This window comes from Acomys minous (genome assembly GCF_964271855.1).
Source record: "Acomys minous genome assembly, chromosome: 3".
Taxonomy (NCBI): domain Eukaryota; kingdom Metazoa; phylum Chordata; class Mammalia; order Rodentia; family Muridae; genus Acomys; species Acomys minous.
In genome coordinates this window covers 145,100,664-145,107,073 of record NC_140485.1, presented here as the reverse complement: position 1 = coordinate 145,107,073, position 6,410 = coordinate 145,100,664, and positions in this window count along the sequence as shown.

The following is a 6,410-nucleotide window of genomic DNA, read 5'->3' as shown; positions in this document are numbered from 1 at the left end:
GGGGTGGGGGTGGGCGGGGCAATGGCGGGGTGGGGGGTGGGGTGGGGGTGGGCAGGGCAAGGGCGGGGGTTCTCAAGTGGGGATGGGGTTCGCCATCCAGACATGGATGAAGAAGAGCCAGGGCAAGACTAAGATGGCAAGCAGGCAAATGTCTGGACAGTTGGGTTAATTTAGAGTGAGCTGACTGAGAATTCGCACAGCCATGGTGCCAGAAGCTTATGATAAAAATAATAGGTCTTTATGTCATTATTTGGGAGCTGGGATGGACATACACAGGCCCCTACTTTTACACTGTGTGGCACAGAGAAAGCCAAAGTCCTTAGTGAAGGACTAACTTCCATGAAGAAAACTGCGCCTAAACTGACACATGACACGGAATTTTGCCCAGGCCTGTGCTGTGCACTCCGCCTCTCTCCATGGATTTACATGTCTTCCTCCATTTGCTTATTGCTCCTCGGCAGTTGTTTTCAATCAAGGATAAAATCACTTAATCACAGGTCTCAAGCCCATTATGAGCATTAATTAGTGTCTGGCATCTCTTAATGAGTTGGGTTAAAAACCATTGTCACTTCAGAGGTAGAAGCTCAAGCCGGGGCTAGTCTGATGACTTATTCTTAGGCCACCCAGAGAACTTGGCTCATTTCCAGAGCCAATGCTTTTATTGTCTACACATAAACAGGTTTTTAAAATTCCCAATCTTCATAACTTTGTTAGTAAGGCATCTTATTTTGCAAAATATTTCGTTGAAGTACAGCGGTAGTTTTCTTAAGGTAGAGTCATTTGATGGTATCAGCTCTCAACCCAGCAATTTGCTTACTGCGTTGTTCTTCAAAAAACAGTAAATATTTTGGTTGGAGAGAAAAGTGTCTCAAATCAAGATAAACCATTACTTTATGGTCACCTAAATGATACCTGTGCGATGACAACACCAGGGGAGACGCTCACGAGGTCCCACTCCTAGGTGAATCGCTGAGCAGTTCATGGCTTCTGAGAGAAGGGAGAATCAGTTTCCTCCAGTGTGAGCTCCTGGATAGGCTATCCACGACCAAGTGACCAAGTCACCAGCTCTAAACACACACACCCGCGAGCAGCACCAAACGCACACAGAAGTTTGTGGACATAGAATTGAAGAAGTCATGCGTTTGAGGGGGCTTGGGGGGAGTTAGAAGAACAGGGGGGAAGCTGGGCGTGGTGGCGCACACCTTTAATCCCAGGGCTTGGGAGGCAGAGGCAGCTGGATCTCTGTGAGTTCGAGGCCATCCTGGTCTACAAAGTTAGTCCCAGGGCTACATAGAGAAAGCCTGTCTTGAAAAAAACAAAAGGAAGAAGAAAAGATGAGGAAGAAAGAAGACGAGGAGGGGGAGGAGGAGGGGGAGGAGGAGGGGGAAGAGGAGGGGGAGGAGGAGGGGGAGGAGGAGGGGGAGGAGGAGGGGGAGGAGGAGGGGGAGGAGGAGGGGGAGGAGGAAGTAGAAGAGAGCAGAGAGAGGTGGTGGGGATAATGTAAATACAGTAGTCATGTACGAAATTCTCTAAAAAAAAAAAATTAAAGTACAATATTCAAGCACACCCAGGCCAAGGATTCCCTCCTGTCAGACCCCTGCCCCCTCTGTCTTGGGAGAAGGCCTCACTTTGTAAACCAGGCTAGCTTTGAACTGCTATTTGAAGTAAAGATCTTCCTGCCTCAGTTTCCCCAGGCCTGGCATTACAGGCATGCAAGCACTACTGCACCTAGCTCTCTGTCTCATCCTAATTAATGTTTTTATTTATTTATTTTGATTTTCAAGACAGGGTTTCTCTTCTAGTTCCTGACTGTCCTGGACTGGCTCTGTGACCAGGCTGGCCTCAAACTCAGAGATCCTCCAAGCCTCTGCCTCCTGAGTGCTGGGATTAAAGGTGTGTGTCACCAAGCCTGGCTCTAATTAACATTTATTGCTGATGGGTTGTTTTTTGTTTGTTTGTTTAGTTTATTTGATTTTATATAATAGTTACATTTTAAAAATGCTTATAACTTATATCTTTTAAATGGTATTTACTCCTTTTTCTTTTTTAAAGTTTTGTTTATTATGTATACAGCATTCTGCCTGCATGTATGGCTGCATGCCAGAAGGGGGCACCAGATCTCATTATAGATGGTTGTGAGCCACTGCATGGTTACTGAGAATTGAACTCAGAACCTTTGGAAGAGCAGCCAGTGCTCTTAACCTCTGAGCCATCTCTCTAGCCCGGTATGCATTCTTTTTTTTTTTTTTTTTTTAAAGATTTATTTATTTATTTATTATGTATACAGATCTCATTATAGGTGGTTGCTGGGAATTGAACTTATGACCTTTGGAAGAGCAGTCAGTGCTCTTAACCTCTGAGCCATCGCTCCAGCCCCCGGTATGCATTCTTATCCCATAATGTAACTGAATTTTCATTTGGCTGGACAGAAAGACAGATTAAATAAAGAAGTGGGTACATCTGAATAAATAAATAATTGAATAATAAGGAAGACACAAGTCAACACATGTAAAGAGGATGAGGAAACAGATGTGGTAGTGCACATCTGTAATTCTAGATCATCTGTGATTAGAAGATACCAGCATCCCTGAGGTAAAACCTTCTGGGAAGTGTGGTCCAGGAGGCATGTGGACCTCTCAAGCTGGTAGCTAAACTTGGAAACATGTAAGAGTCTCCCATGTGGTACTGGGTTTGAAGACATGAAGAGGTCATAGCTTGGTACTGTGTGGCAGCATTGGGATTCCTGAAGAGAGGTCAGGAGAGGTCATTGGTGAAAGCCCAGCCTCCATCACAGTGGCGACCTCAGCATTATGTAGGCTGGGACATCGAGGATAGCAGTGGCTGTGGAGCTAGCCTGGGCTCAGGAGACAAGCTATGTGTGCTGTGGATAGTGGAGGCAAGCAGAGATGCCCAAGCCCTTTGGAACACAGAAGATGGTGAATGAGTCTCAGCCATTAAATGCTCAGCTATTTCTTCTGTTGAGCTTTGGTTTTGTTTGTACCTAATTATGAACGTGCCCCAGCTCTCTGTTCTTGGAGTAACAAAGTAATTAATTTATTTTTCATTTTATAGGAGCCCGCAGTTGCAAGACTTTGGACTTTTAAAGAGACATTGGATGTTTTAAAGACTGAGCTTTTTAAAGGCTGGGAGACTTTTTAAATTATGCTATGTTTTATATTGTGATTTAACATGCTATCTTGGGGAAAGCAAGAAAGGTTATAGGTTATATTGATGTCTTTGTATGTCAAGTTGACAAAGGGTCCATTTCTACTGGTTATTATTTTGTCAAGGTCACTCAAGCTGACATCGTCTGTGAAGAGGAAACCTTAACTGAGGAAATGCCTTTATTAGATTGGATTGTAGCAAAGTCTGTGGGAGGGATTTTCTTGATTTATTATTGGTTGGGAAGGGCATAGCCCAATGTGGGTGGTGCCACATCAGGACAGGTGGTCCTAGGTTGTATAAAAAAAGCAAGATGAGCAAGTCACGGAGAGGAAGTAAGCCAGTAAGCAGTGTTCCTCTGAAATTTCGCTTCAGTTCCCGCCTGGCTGTCAAGTGTAAAATGAAACAAACTTTTCCCTCAAACAAGTTGCTTTTGGTCATGTTTTGTCACAGCGTGAATAAACAAACTAGGGCAGCCTCCTTCTCCCACTCCCACCACCGAGATGCTTCTCTGGCTAGTAGGAATGACATGGAAACGGATTGAAGGCGTTAGGAAAACTGTGTAGTCCAATCATTAGCCAAGCATGAGAACACAGCACTCACTCCGCATCCCAGTCCTGGGTTTCCCTTGGGGGCTGTAGCGAGAAGCCAGTACAAGGTTATAAGAAACAGGGCTGCTTTTTTTGCTGCTGCTTTGTAAACAAGGGGTTGCAAGGTATGATTGGAACAGGTTTTGATGACATTTTTTTATGCCTCCAACACATAGGAAATTTCAATTTTTAAACCTGAATTCCCTGCTCTCCCCCCCCCCACCCGGAAAAAAAACCTGAACCAAAATCTGAGATAGAAGAGATGTCCACCTATACTAGTAAAAAAAATGCTGACAATACAATAAAAAATGGCCGAAGAGCTTAAGCAAGACTTTCATGAAATAACAATCACCAACAGACGCATTTCATCTCAGATGTTTAAAGTTTTGCTGGACTAGCAGGGCTAAAGAGAGGGCTCAGCAGTCAGGAGTGCACGCTGCGTGATCAGGAGAAATGGGAGTTAGGTACCGTATAACAATCTGGGTGTCTCCCAACACACTCCCAGGAATGCACTCCCTGACACAAACACACAATCACGTAGAGTTACATAAATAGATCTGTAAAAGAATGAAGAACTTTGACGGACTATTATAATAGTTTATAACATACAGAATCGTCAATTACAATTGACTGTTGTGACAATTAAACCTTCTGAAATGTTGGTAGCATGCGATACTATAGGCACTTTTCTTAAGCTGCTCTTGGGACTTTTAAGTTAAAATAGCCAGTTATGAAAAAAATAAAACTCACTACCCTGTGTCAAGAACACAAACACATCCATTTTATCTGCTCACTCCTTTTCCAGAATGTACTCAAAAATTTTTAAATGTTAATCCTATCATACAAGATTACAAATAGGCCAGGCAGTGGTGGCGCACACTTTTAATCCCAGCACTAGAGAGGCAGAGGCAGGTGGATCACTGTGAGTTCAAGGCCAGCCTGGTCTACAAAGTGAGTCCAGGACAGTCAAGGCTACACAGAGAAACCCTGTCTCGAAAAAACCAAACACATACAAAAAAAGATTACAAACAAATGACAATAACAAATTATTGTTGGATAAATTGTAGTATAAGCACATAAATGAGATACTATATAGCCAGTAAAAATGCCTTAAACAATTTTTTAAATATAGAAATTATTCAGTGTATATCAATTTTCAAAGTGAGGTAAACACTGGCTTTATATTCTGATTCCAATTTTACCTCCTCTTTAGTTCGTTATTTTCTGGTGTGCGTTCGTGCATGCCTGCGTGTATGCATGTGCACGCGTATGTGTGTGTGTGCACACGCGTGTGTTCTGGAAATCCAGTTCAGTTCTTTTCTTTATTTCTTTCTTTTTTCCTTTCTTTCTTTCTTTCTTTCTTTCTTTCTTTCTTTCTCTTTTGGTTTTTTTCGAGACAGGATTTCTCTGTGTAGCCTTGGCTGTCTTGAACTCACTTTGTAAACCAGGCTGGCCTCGAACTCACAGAGATCCGCCTGCCTCTGCCTCCCGAGTGCTGGGATTAAAGGCGTGCGCCACCACGCCCAGGCCAATTCAGTTCTTTAAGACTGAGTAACAAGTTTACTAGCTGAGCACTCTTCCAGCATCCTATTTATTTATTTATTCATTCATATTTATGAAACAGGGTCTTGTCATGTAGCCCAGGCTAGCCTCGAACTCCTGATCCTCCTGCGGCAGCACCCCACTTGCTAAGATAACAGACATTACCATCATGTCTGGCCATGCAATTTTATTTTTAAATATCATATAAGAATGGAGGGGCTGGAGAGATGACTCAGTGGCTAAGAACACTTGCTGCTCTTGCAGAGGACCTGGGTTCGGTTCCCAGCACCCATGTGCTGACTCACAAGCATTTATAACTCCAGTTACAGAGCATTGGGTGTCATGTTCTGCCCCTCGCAGGCACAGGCACACACATGCTACACAGACATACATACAGGCAAAACACACATACCTGATAATATAATACATACATAAATTGAAAAGAGTATGAAGTGGGTTATTAATGTTTAAAATTCTCATTGCTTTTTTTTTTTTTTTTTTTTTTTTTTTTTGGTTTTTGAGACAGGGTCACTCTGTTAGTCTTGGCTGTCCTGGACTCTCTTTGTAGACCAGGCTGGCCTCGAACTCACAGCAATTTGCCTGCCTCTGCCTCCTGAGTGCTGGGATTAAAGGTGTGTGCCACCACACCCAGCTTCAATGACCTCATTCTTAATTACTTCTGTTTAAAACAAAAAAACAAAAAAACCCTTTTTCTAAATATGGACCCATTCTGAAGTACTGGGGGTTGGTTCAAATCTTTTGTAAACACAGAATTGAACTCACAAAAATCAATCTTATAGAACAGTAATTTGGGAAGTTCATGAGCAAATCTTGAGAAGAGGCCCAGGATAGAAGATGAAGAACTTAAAATACAAGGCTGAGGAAATCGAACTTTTTGTTTGGTTTTGGCTTTGTTGTTGTTTTTTTCGAGACAGGGTTTCTCTGTGTAGCCTTAACTGTCCAGGAACTCACTCTGTAGACCAGGCTGGCCTCAAACTCAGAGATTTGCCTACCTCCGCCTCCCAAGTGCTGGGATTAAAGGCATGGGCCACCATGCCCAGCAGAAATTGATATTTTTAAATAGGCGAAGAAGAGCCTTGAAAGCGGCAAGAAACA